Source organism: Delphinapterus leucas, chromosome 5, assembly GCF_059928025.1.
Source record: "Delphinapterus leucas isolate spDelLeu-1000000601 "Yukka" chromosome 5, BTC_Dleu_Yukka2, whole genome shotgun sequence".
In the NCBI taxonomy this organism is placed as follows: Eukaryota; Metazoa; Chordata; class Mammalia; order Artiodactyla; family Monodontidae; genus Delphinapterus; species Delphinapterus leucas.
This window is the reverse complement of record NC_143133.1, coordinates 75,012,453-75,026,328: the sequence shown is the minus strand read 5'-3', so window position 1 is coordinate 75,026,328 and position 13,876 is coordinate 75,012,453. Positions and strand designations below refer to the sequence as shown.

At 37.0% G+C, this 13,876-nt stretch overlaps 1 long non-coding RNA gene across 1 annotated transcript in view; it reads left to right on the top strand.

The window, feature by feature from the left end:
* Positions 1-13,550, top strand: part of LOC149749152 (uncharacterized) — a 76,071-nt gene extending 62,521 nt beyond the window's left edge. The window contains exon 3 of the long non-coding RNA XR_016393290.1: positions 34-13,550. This is a non-coding gene — a long non-coding RNA (uncharacterized LOC149749152). The remainder of the gene's footprint in view (positions 1-33) is intronic.
* Positions 13,551-13,876: the final 326 nt, after the last annotated feature.

Below are 13,876 nucleotides of genomic sequence, written 5' to 3'. Positions count from 1 at the left end.
TAAAATTTGCTAAAACAAAATATCTTCTCTTAGTCAACCATCCACAGTTTCTTCCAAGACTTCATTCTCAGCTGCTAGGGAGAAAACACTCAACACAAAAGAACCTCAGCTCCAGGTAAGATAAATGGTTTAAATTTCACTTAAAAAAAAAATTGAAGTAGAGTTGATTTACAATGTTGTGTTAATTTCTGCTGTACAGAAAAGTGATTCAGTTATATATATATGTATATATATATACGTATATATATATACACATTCTCTTTTTTAATATTCTTTTCCATTATGCCTTTTCACAGAATATTGAATATATTTCCCTTTGCTATGCAGTACGACCTTGTTGTTTATCCATTCTATATATAATATTTTGCATGTGCTAACCCCAAACTCCCACTCCATCCCTTTCCTCCCCTCACCCTTGGCAACCACAAGTCTGTTCTCTATAACTGTGACTCTGTCTCTGTTTCATAAAAGTTATTTGTGTCATATTTTAGATTCCACATAATAAGTGATATGATATGGTATTTCTCTTTCTGACTTACTTCACTTAGTGTGATAATCTCTAGGTCCATCCATGTTGCTGCAAATGGCATTATTTCATTCTTTTTTATGGCTGAGTAGTATTCCATTGTATATATGTACCACATCTTCTTTATCCTAAATGGTTTAAATTTGATGTCTCATTGAAGATCTGGATCTTAGGTTCTTTTCTCTCTAAAATACAGGAGATTGGTCCCAGGACGCCCAGTAGATACCAAAATCCAGGGAGCTTAAGTCCCTTATGGCATAGTATTTGCATATAACCTATGCAATTCTCCCATATACTCTAAATCATCTCTGGATGACTTATGATACCTAATATGATGTAAATAGTTGTAAACACAATGTAAATGCTATGTAAATAGTTGCCTTACATGGCAAATTCATGTTTGGCTTTTTGGAACTTTCTGGGTATTTTCAATCTGTGGTTGGTTGAATCTGCAGATTTGGAACTGTGGATAAGGAGGGCTGACTGTATCAAGGATCTTTGTTCCAGGGGGAAAGATCCCTTTTGTCTTGGTACTCACCAAGGGAGCACCCCAAATTCCTGTGTTTGTTTCTTTAAGTCTTGGGTAGCACCTAGATGTCAAACTGATAATTTCTTTTTCAGGAAGTTTTCTGGATGAGAAATCCACTCCTTCTCTGTGATATAGGGTGGTCTAGCAAGCTAGGTAAAATAAATAGCAAGATTTTGTAGGATCTTCCTTGATTATACTTAAATCACGTTCTTGCTCATACTTAACGTATAAATCCACAGTCATTTATAAAGCAGCAACTCTTTGCTGAAATTGGGGCACAAACATGAGTAAGACTGAATCTTTTAAAGAAGAGAGCTTTCCATCTCTATTGGCAAAGTGAATCATTATTGTAAATGCTTCTGAAGAATGTAAATTATTTGTAAATAACATTTGTAGGGTTTTTTAAAATGTAAAATTTATTGTCATACATATATTTATGGCATAAATGGCCTGACCTGCTTCTTTCAGAGTCTCATACTTCTTCTGTCTTGAGGCCCCATACCTGGGACTTTGGGTTGCTTCCATATTTCCTAGTCCTTAGTAATAAATTACCAATAAAGAAATGTTTAATAACTAAAGACAGAAGTTGTATTTGATATCTACATTGATAATCATCAGCTTGATGCCATTCCTTAATGTCCCACAAAAACACATGTTCTTTCAGAGGAGGATCTAACCATTGCATCTTCCTCCATTTGGTGGATGTCCTATCAGTTCTTCTTAAGGTTAAGGGCTCCCTATTCAAAGAGGGATTTCTGTCCTCCTCGCAGCACTAGCTACGTCTTTTCTCTTTCATTGATTCATCAGATATTTACTGAGCGCCTACTCTATGGTACTGCTCTCTGCTTATGATACCACGTCTTGGGCCCAAGGCATTTCCCTGCCTCTGTCAAAGTCACAGTTTTGATCATTGTTCCAGCACACGTCCTAGATACACTAGAGGTTTTCCCTGGGACTTGGACTAAAAGTAAGGTAACTCAGCTTTAATTGAATGTGCTCTGTCTTATTTGATGAAACTAATGAAAATCACAAGCATTTAAAATTATGAATTACTTTAATAAGGACAAAGTAATTTCATAAATTAATTAATATATCATTTATTAACTGCCATTAAATCCTTGTTAATTAAGTAAAATGGTAAAGTTAAATAAAAAGATGGATGATTTCCTAAAGGAGATGAAATTGTGATTTAAACATCTTTTCTTAATTGGTTTAATTGACAAGCACAGCATTGTACAATATAATTCAATTCATCCAGGACTGGGAACTACAGGCTGACAAAAGACTTCACACAGATAGAGCATTTTATGAACAGGAAGCAGTGAGGATTATTTTCTAGAGAATGATCACATTCTATTTTACTCTACTCCCGTGGTTATTAACTTTGTCTTGGTTAAGAGTTCAATATACATAAGTCAACTAATGTTTATTGAGTATCTCTTATATGCCAGGCATTTAGGGCATAAGAACTAAGGATTTATTTGAACAAAAATAGATCCTTTTGAGAATTTGATGAAAGCTAAAGATTTCTTCCAACAGAATAAATAAAATATAAACATGCAAACTCACACCAGCTTTTACACACAAACTCTCAGGAGGTATATAGACCCCTAAAGTTCATTCATGGAGACCCTCAGGTCTGTGGACTTAATTTAAGGACCCTCCCCTATTTGAAGTTATTCAAGCAAGGAATGATGTGTGTGTCTTAGGACCAGGCACTTCACCTCCCTAGGCTTCCATATTTTTGCCTATTAAATGAGAGCGGTAGATGAAAGCCTTCCATTTTTAAAAATCTGTAAACCTACGAATGGGTGTTATAAATATGCTTGTCTGTTTACATCATCTGTCTCTCTGTTGCTCATATTTGTGTGTGGAGGTAGGAAAGAATAGCACAAAACAGAGCATAACAAAACAGAATAGGAATCAGAGAATCCTCTGGAGTTTAGATATCACATCAACTCATCCATGAGAAGAGATAGTGGCAATCCAGATGGTAAATGGTCCCACAGTGAGTGAGTGTCAGAGTCGGGACTTGGCTCTGCATTTCCTGACCTCCAGTCAGCTGACCACAGTGCCACGGTGTGTATGAAGATTTATCTCCCACTAATGCCTACAAGTGGTTACACTAGCTTAATAACGTCTTTCAAAATGGATATCAAAATTCATACATTGAAGTTCCACCCCCCAGGACCTCAGAATATGATCTTATTCTTTACCAAGGTAATCAAATTAAAATTAGATCATTAGAGTGGGCCCTAATCCAATATGTCTGTTGTCCTAATAAAAAGGAGACATTTTGAGATGGGTGCTCACACAGGGAGAATGTCATGTGTAGACAAAGGCAAAGATCAGGTGGTGCTTCTATAAACCAGGGAACACCAAATGTTGTTCACAAACCTCCAGAAGCTAGGAGAGTCTTGGAACACATTCTCTCTCACAGCTCTCAGAAGAAACAACCTTGATTTTGTACTTCCAGCCTCCAGAAATGTTGTTTAAGCCACCCAGTTTGTGGTACTTTGTTACAATAGGCCTAGGAGGTAAAATGGCCCTCTGGGCTTTGGTTTCCTCATCTGTCAAGTGAGGGGTAACACAGATAGGTAAGTAGTTCTCAGATGGTGTTCTGGGAGCCCTTCAGGGGCCTGTGTGTTTGTGATACAAGAAAACTGTGAAGAAAAAAATATATCTATGTATGTATATAAGTAAGTATGTCTGTTCGTTCAGGATTCCCCTCACCCCTTCCTCCTCTGTACCAGCTGCTTCCCCAGAAACAAGTCCTCTCTATTTTCCTGTTAGGGAAAGATCTCTAAGATACTGTGTGGAAAAAGCAATCATGCCGAAGTGTGTATGGTATGCTCTCTTATTTTGTGTTAAAAAATAGAGGTAATCGGGGCTTCCCTGGTGGTGCAGTGGTTGAGAGTCTGCCTGCCGATGCAGGGGACACGGGTTCGTGACCCTGTCCGGGAAGATCCCACATGCCGCGGAGCGGCTGGGCCCGTGAGCCATGGCCGCTGAGCCTGCACGTCCAGAGCCTGTGCTCCGCAACGGGAGAGGCCACGACAGTGAGAGGCCCGTGTATCGCAAAAAAAAAAAAAAAAATGGAGGTAATCAAAAAGACGAACAGTAACAACTGTTGGTGAGGATGTGGAGAAATTGGAAACATGCATACATTGTTGGTGGGAATGTAAAATGATGCAGCCCCTTTGGAAAATAGTCTGAAAGTTTCTCAAAAATTAAACAGAGTTGCTATGTGACTAGCAGTTCTACTCCTAGCTATATCCCAAGAGAATTGAAAATATGCTTACACAAAAACTTATATGCCACTGCTCTTAGCAGCATTACTCATAGTAGCCAAAAAAGTGGAAACAACACAAATGTCTATCAGCCAATGAATAGCTAAACAAAGTGGATTTAAAATTCTACTAATGGGCTTCCCTGGTGGCGCAGTGGTTGAGGGTTCGCCTGCCGATGCGGGGAACACGGGTTCGTGCCCTGGTCCGGGAGGATCCCACATGCCGCGGAGCGGCTGAGCCCATGAGCCATGGCCGCTGAGCCTGCGTGTCCGGAGCCTGTGCTCCGGAGCGGGAGAGGCCGCAGCAGTGAGAGGCCTGTGTACCACAAAAAAATAAATAAATAAAATTCCACTAATGTAATTAATTAATATAAACTTCCATTTTGTATTCTTAAAATGGAATATTCAACCATAGAGAGGAAGGAAGTACTGATACATGTTACAACATAGATGAACCTTGAAAACATTATGCTAAGTGAGAGAAGCCAGTCATCAAAGGCCACCATCAAAGGCGATCATATGATTCCGTATATATGAAATGTCCAGAATAGGCAAATCTATGAACTCAGAAAGTAGATTAATAGTTTCCTAGGCATAGGGGAGTTGGTGGGGGGCGGGGGGAGGTGATAGCTGAGGGATGTGGGCATTCTTTTTGGAGTAATGACAAAGTCCTTTAGTTAGATAGTGGTGATGGTTGTACAGCCTCGTGAATAAACCAAAACCCACTTAATTGTACACTTTAATTTGTACATTTTTGAATTTTATGTTATGTGTATTGTATTTTAATTTAAAAACCCTCTGGAAGGGAATAAAAATTTTTTAAATGGAGGCAAATAGTTCATATTTTCTTGACTATGCACAAAGAAATTCTGTAAGGAGACATAAGACACTTATCAGTGGTTACCAAGATTGGGATAGGCTTCGGAGAGAGTGGGAACTGAGCAGATGCGAGACAGATGAGAGAGAGATTTTTAAAAAACCACAGAATTATATACACCTTTTTAAAATGTATTTATTTATTTTTGGCTTTGTTGGGTCTTCGTTGCTGTGCGTGGGCTTTCTCTAGTTGTGGCGAACGGGAGCTACTCTTTGTTGCGGTGCACGGGCTTCTCATTGTGGTGGCTTCTCTTATTGCAGAGCACGGGCTCTAGGCGCACAGGCTTCAGTAGTTGTGGCACATGGGCTCAGTAGTTGTGGCTCGTGGGCTCTAGAGCGCAGGCCCAGTGGTTGTGGCCCCCGGGCTTAGTTGCTCCGCGGCATGTGGGATTTTCCCAGACCGGGGCTCAAACCCGTGTCCCCTGCATTGGCAGGTGGATTCTTAACCACTGCACCACCAGGTAAGTCCCAATACGCCTTTTAATATTTTATAATTTTATATTAAAATTTGAACCATGTGAATAGATTGTCTTTTGAAATTTAGGTAAGCATAAAATTAATTAAAACTATATATGTTGTATTAGAGTTTTATTATGGTTAGTTTGGTATCATATAGGTTTCAATTCCTAGATATGAGATATTGAGTACAGATATTTAACTTTTGTTTTTACAACATTTGGTTAATTTATCATTAGGAAACGGGTTTGTTGGATCCCTTTTCTACATGATTATGTTGTTTGATTACCCAGGCTGGACAATCCTTTCTCTTTATTTTTTTTTCTTTTTAACTAATTAATTAATTTATTTATTTTTGGCTGTATTGGGTCTTTGTTTCTGTGCAAGGGCTTTCTCTAGTTGTGGCAAGCGGGGGCCACTCTTCATCGCGGTGTGCGGGCCTCTCACTGTCGCGGCCTATCTTGTTGCGGAGCACAGGCTCCAGACACGCAGGCTCAGTAGTCGTGGCTCACGGGCCCAGTTGCTCCGCGGCATGTGGGATCTTCCCAGACCAGGGCTCGAACCCGTATCCCCTGCATTGGCAGGCAGATTCTCAACCACTGCGCCACCAGGGAAGCCCTCCTTTCTCTTTTTGATGCAATTTATTTTTTTAATTATTATTTTTTTACTGAAACATAGTTGGTTTACAATATTATGTTATTTTCAGATGTACAACATAGTGATTCAAAAATTCTTAATAGACTGTACTCCTTTTAAAGTTATTATACAATATTGGCTGTATTCCCTGTGTTGTACAATATATTCTTGTAGCTTATTTATTTTATACATTGTGGTGTGTACTCTTAATCCTCTATCCTTGTCTTGACCCTCTCCCCTTCCCTCTCCCCACTGGTAACCACTAGTTTGTTCTGTATATCTGTGAGTCTGTTTCTGTTTTGTTGTATCATTCGTTTTATTTTTTAGATTCTACATATAGGTGATAACATACAGTATTTGTCTTTCTCTGTCTGACTTATTTGCCTAAGCATAATACTGTCTAGGTCCATCCATGTTGTTGCAAATGGCAAAATTTCAGTCTTTTTTACGGCTGAGTAGTATTCCTGTGTGTGTGTGTGGTGTGTGTGTGTGTGTGTGTGTGTGTGTGTATCAGTCACATCTTTATCCATTCATCTGTTGATGGACACTTAGGTTACTTCCGTATCTTGGCTATTGTAAACAATGCTGCTATAAACATTGGGGTGCATATATCTTTTCAAATTAGTGTTTTTGTTTTCTTTGGATATATACTCAGGAGTGGAATTGCTGGATCATATGGTAGTTCTATTTTTAGTTTTTTGAGGACCCTCCATACAGTTTTTCACAGTAGCTGCACCAGTTAACATTCCCACCAACAGTATACAAGGGTTTCCTTTTCTCCACATCCTTGCCAACATTTGTTATTTGTGGTCTTTTTGTTGATAACCATTCTGACAGGTGTGAGGTGATATCTCATTGTGGTTTTGATTTGCATTCTCTGATGATTAGTGATGTTGAACATCTTTTTATGTACCTGTTGGCCATCTGTATACCTTCTTTGGAAAAATGTCTTTTCAGGTCTTCTTCCCATTTTTATTTGGGTTGTTAAGGGTTTTTTTTGATATTGAGTTGTATGAGCTGTTTATATATTTTCGATAATAACCCCTTATTGGTCATATCATTTGCAAATATTTTCTCTCATTCAGTAGGTTGTCTTTTCATTTTGTTGACAGTTTCCTTTGCTGTGCAAAAGCGTTTAAGTAGCAAAAGCGTTTAAGTAGGTCCCATTTGTTTATTTTTGCTTTTGTTTTGTTTGCCTTAGGAGACAGATCCAAAAAAATATTGCTATGATTTATGTTAAAGAGTGTTCTGTCTATGTTTTCTTTTAGGAGTTTTATGGTTTCAGAGCTGAAATTTACCTTTTTAATCCACTTTGAGTTTACTTTTGTATATGGTGTGAGAAAATGTGCTAATTTCATTTTTTACATGTAGCTGTTCGGTTTCCCCAGCACTGCTTATTGAGGAGACTGTCTTTTTTCCATTGTATATTCTTGCCTCCTTTGTTGTAGATTAATTGACCATAGGTATGTGGGTTTACTTCTGGGCTTTCTATTCTGTTCCATTTATCCATATGTCTGTTTTTGTGCTAGTACCATACTGTTTTGATGACTGTAGCTTTGTAGTATTGTCTGAAGTCAGGGACCATGATTCTCTTCTTGGTACAATTCTTATTTCTTGTAGGACTATTCAGTTTACCTTTTATTTCTCTGCATTTGTTCTTCTCAGCATACATAAAAGGAAATAAGTACTCATCTTGTATACACATAAGCAGACATGTAATTAGTGAAACAAAATGCCTACATATAAGAATATTCCTACTTATCAAAACCTTAAAATCAGTAAAAGGGAACCTTATCCTTTTTCATTTCAACTAACTTTTTGTAATTTTAATCAGTGTTTTATAAACTATAGATTGCAACTAACTGTTTTTTTATGCAGTTAGTTTCTTAAACTGATTAAAAAGTTGAATAAAATAGAAATAAACAGTTCATGAGACATAAGACGAGTGAGTAGAATTTTGTGTAGCATTTAAGGTGTGTGATGTGTATGTGTGTGTAGTATAATTCTAGCTGTGGGCCTTGGTTTAAAAAAATGTCTGAAAGTCACTGCTTTCTATTCTTTTCTTTAGAGTATTGTTATGAACTTGTGTCTTTTATAGACTTGATTTATTTCAATTAACCAAAATGATGTGTAATTCTTATTACTCAGGTTAGTAATTACTAATTACTATTATTCATATTATTATAATTAATAATAATTATTATTGTTTTCATGGATCGCCAAATTATGACAACTTGACTAGTGAGAGATCTTTTACATTGGCTCCTGTGAGATTCATCAGTGGCAGTGTATCAATAGTTTGTTCTTTTTTATCATACAGAATTTCATTGAATCAATATCCACAATTCATTAGTCCATTTTCCTCTTGATGTATATTTGTGTTATTTCTGTTTTGAGACTATTATTAATAAAACTGCTACAAACATTCTTGTGTAAGTCTTTTTGTGGACATAAGCATATCTTTCTCTTGGATATACTATATAAATATATGAGGGGTAGAATTATAGGTCATTGGGCAGGCAGATGTCTGTTTAACTTTCAGAGAAATTGCCAAGCAGTTTTCCAATGTGGTTGTACAGTTTTATACTTCCACCAGCAATGTATAAGAATTCTTATCGCTCCATATCATTGCCAGCGTTTCATATTGTTAATCTTTTAATTTTAGCTACTCTGATAGGCATGTGGTGGCATCTCATTGAAGTTTTAATTTGCATTTTCCTGATGACTAAAGATATTGAGCACCGATTCAGCATGCTTATTGGTTATTTGGATATCTTCTTTTGTGAAGTGCCTGCTTAGCTCTTTTGCTCATTTTTTAAAAATTACTATTTTTTAAAATCTTTTCTGTTAATCTGTGGCTTGCTTTTTCACCATAATAATGAATTCTTTTGGTGAACAGATATTTTTAAATTTGATGAGATCCCATTCATCTAATTTTTTTCTTTTAGGATTAATATCTTTTTTGTGTTAAGAAATCATTGTCTACCCCAGTGTCTTGAATAGTGAGCTATTCTGAACAGAAACAGAGGAGAGGATTTTTTTTTATATAAATTTATTTATTTATTTGTTTTTATTTTTGGCTGTGTTGGGTCTTTGTTCTGTGCGTGGGCTTTCTCTAGTTGCAGTGAGTGGTGCCCGAGCTTCTCACTGTCGTGGCTTCTCTTGTTGCAGAGCACGGGCTCTAGAGTGCAGGCTCAGTAGTTGTGGCACACGGGCTTAGTTGCTCCGTGGCATGTCGGAATCTTCCCAGGCCATGGATTGAAGCTGTGTCCCCTGCATTAGCAGGCAGATTCCCACCCACTGTGCCACCAGGGAAGCCCAGAGGATGTATTTTTTTAAGGTTATGAGTTCACGTCTATTTTTTAATTTCGCCTATTGTTTCTTATTTGTTTCATGTTTATTTCTTATTTAGCTTATTATTCTCTACTTTCCTCATTGTATTGATCACTAAGACTTTCTACTGCATTTATAACATAATCTTTTATTTGAAAAAAAAGGTGTTGAAACTTAAGAGAAAGATATATGAAACCCCCTACCAGACTACATGATATTTAAAGTCAATATCATCTTTTAGATATTATGATTCACTGTGTGAGGATAATGTAGGAAGAATTGCATACAAGGGACAAATCCAGGTTTTGTGGGACTTGGAGCTTATATGAGTTAGAGATCGCTTTTTTTTTTTTTTTAAGAAGATGTTGGGGGTAGGAGTTTATTAATTAATTTATTTTTGCTGTGTTGGGTCTTCGTTTTTGTGCGATGGCTTTCTCTAGTTGTGGCAAGCGGGGGCACTCTTCATTGCAGTGTGTGGGCCTCTCACTATCGCGGCCTCTCTTGTTGCGGAGCACAGGCTCCAGATGCGCAGGCTCAGTAGTTGTGGCTCACGGGCCTAGTTGCTCTGCAGCGTTTGGGATCCTCCCAGACCAGGGCTCGAACCCACGTCCCCTGCATTAGCAGGCAGATTCTCAACTGCTGCGCCACCAGGGAAGCCCCGAGATTGCTTTTTAAGAAACAGAATTTTACAGGCCATTTCTCCTGGGGTTGCCACATTTCAAGATGTGTCAGTCATGCCAAGATGTGATCTGATGTGTTGAGATGCATAGATATGTGAGTTTGCTCACAGAAACACTCATTGTTTGTGGTGTTGCTGTAAATTTGTACCCTGCATTCATAGGAATTGTAAAAACTTTTGTAAGATTTCCATAAAAAATACATATGATGTGTTTATATTTGTATACATTGCAGTATAGGGCATATATATGAAAAAATAGAAATTCCATTTTGACTAGGAGACAATGAGGTCAAACCTTCAACTTACAATTTTATACATCTGATAATTGGAAGAATTCCTCACAGACTAGCTTTTGGCTGTTACTCTCCAGTTTTCGTAACACAATATAGTCAGTGCCCTTCATCTTCATATCATGATGCAAGATGAGTCAGAGTGGGCACTGGAATTGTTCTTGGAAGAAATTATATCCTGGGAGGCTAGCAGTACCTAATTGTATAGAAGAGTGACTGATAACTGCATCAGTTTATCCCACTAAATCCAAGTTAACTGTGTCTCCAGCTCAACTTCCATTTAGCTGGATCTTTAGAATACCTCTGGTCACTGCAATACCACTCAACAAGATGGAAAATGTGATTGTAGTGGAAAGAGAAAGCTACCTTAAACAGTTATAATTAAAATATTTCACTTCTACAAAATTTACAAAAATATATGTTCATGTGAATATGTTGCTGGAGCCTCTCCTAGATTTTGGAAGGGGAGTGGCTCTAAAGCTTAAGATTCATTATTTCATGGTAAATTTGCCTCTGCTTATTACTTAAAATTAGAAATTTAAAAGAAGCATGATATATACATTATTTAATAATTACTCCCTGCTGTAAATATTAGATAATATTTAAATTTTAGCTTAGAGTATATTAGGAGCTGATGCATATGCAAACATCCACCATGTGTTGTAGAAAACAGCCCCTCAGTACCTGGTCCATATCATGTGGTCAAGAATGTTTTAGGAATAAGTATATGCATGAAAAATTACTTAAAATATGTGATAGTGAGGACCATTACCAGAGACTAATGTAAAAGTAACATATCCCCATTTTTCATTAGATCTTATCATTGAAAATGTCATGTGATAACGTAATAAAAAAAGGTTCCATTTATTGTTACTCTGTGCCAAATATCATGAGACAGATAAATATACTATGTTACTTTATTTACATTAGTATCTTTCTGAAATCTTTTTAATATTTCAATAATTATAAGGGCTATGCCTTTTTATTCCACTAAATGACTCATGCACTCGCTGATGTCAACAATATTTGAGTATTTGAGTTAAAATATGGTTCCAACATTAAATAAATCTACCACATTTCACAATGAGTATTTTTAGAAAATATTTTCCAGTATCTATTTTAGTAGAAAAATAGTACATTTTTCCATTAACTGTTTGCCCTGATCTGAAAAATATTTCTGGCATCCACAGCTACATATTTTGACAGTCATGTGAATCTAATAAGAACAAAGCAAACTCTGAGGTACTGAGAGAAGATACCATGGAAAGAGAGATAAAATAATCATTATGGAGGAAATTATTATTTACTCCATGGCATAATTCAAATGCATAAAATGAAAAAAATTTTAGAACAATTATAATAAATTTTGTAAGCATATTTTTAAAGCATGATTACTGCTATAAATTATTTGAGAATATGCTTAAAAATGTTATAAAGCATACTGAATATTTTAAGTTTGACATTTTCATGATGACGAGGTGGGTCAAGGCAGAAATTTAGGATTCTGAAGAATGATCTCTTGGGTAGCTAAATTAGTTTAACCAGCATTTTTAAGTTGATAAAAATGATACATCTTGTTTGTCCATCCTAAATGCATAATGTTTATGTGTGACTCACATTTTATTCCATTTAATTAAATAAAATTATTCATGCAAAGTACCAAGATCCTTGCCTGGAACAGAGAACATTGTTAAGTACGTTATTGCAACCCCTTATCTCTTAATTATATTTAACAAAGATGTCAGTTGCATACTGTTGTGACCAGTTATGGTAGATTATCTAATTAAGAAAATATATCTTTTGTTTATTTAAGATTTAAATGTAACTCAGACTTTGAAAAAAAACTGTGAAGAGTAGCATTCAATCCAAAAAATATTGATTTAGGGAATTCCCTGGTTGCCCAGTGGTTAGGACTCCACACTTCCACTGTAAGGGGCACGGGTTCCATCCCTGGTGGGGGAACTAAGATCCCACGTGACACACTGCCAAAAAGGAAAAACAAAAAACAAATAATGTTGATTTAAGTTTCAAGCTATAACAGGTAAGAATTTTTTTTAAAGGATTCTGACATTGTCTCTACCCTTGAGGAGTGTATAGCTTTGCTGCCACATTTTGAGAATAAAACCATAAGCAAATAGACATTTCTCCAAAGAAGATATACAGATTGCCAACAAACACATGAAAGGATGCTCAACATCACTAACCATTAGAGAAATGCAAATCAAAACTACAATGAGGTATCACCCCACACCAGTCAGAATGGCCATCGTCAAAAAATCTACAAACAATACATGCTGGAGAGGGTGTGGAGAAAAGAGAACCCTCTTGCACTGTTGGTGGGAATGTAAATTGATACAGCCATTATGGAGAACAGTATGGAGGTTCCTTAAAAAACTAAAAATAGAACTGCCATACAGCCCAGCCATCCCACTACTGGGCATATACCCTGAGAAAACTGTAATTCAAAGAGTCATGTACCACAATGTTCATTGCAGCTCTATTTACAATAGCCAGATCATGGAAGCAACCTAAATGTCCATCAACAGATGAATGGATAAAGAAGATGTGGTACATATATACGATGGAATATTACTCAGCCATAAAAAGAAACGAAATTGAGTTATTTGTAGTGAGGTAGATGGACCTAGAGTCTGACATACAGAGTGAAGTAAGTCAGAAAGAGAAAAACAAATATTGTATGCTAACACATATATATGGAATCTAAAAAAAAAAAAAGAAAGAAAAGGTTCTGATGAACCTAGGGGCAGAACAGGAATAAAGACGCAGATGTAGAGAATGGACTTGAGGACACGGGGTGGGGGAAGGGTAAGCTGGGACAAAGTGAGAGAGTGGCACTGGCATATATACACTACCAAATGTAAAATAGATAGCTAGTGGGAAGCAGCTGCATAGCGCAGGGAGATCAGCTCAGTGCTTTGTGGCCACCTAGAGGGGTGGGATGGGAGGGTAGGGGGGAGACGCAAGAGGGAGGGGATATGGGCATATATGTATAGGTACAGCTGATTCACTTTGTTATACAGCAGCAACTAACACAACATTGTAAAGCAATTATACTCCAATAAAGATGTTAAAAAAATCATATGCAAATAAGTGCTCAATTGTCTTATATAAATGGCAGGTAGGTAGCCCTTTAGGGAAGGGCAGTTGCATGGCCTGGACTGGTCAGATAGAATGTGAACCGAATCTTAACAAATGGGAAAGGTTTGGCTAGGTGATGAAGAAAGAGCTTCCTGGGAGAGTA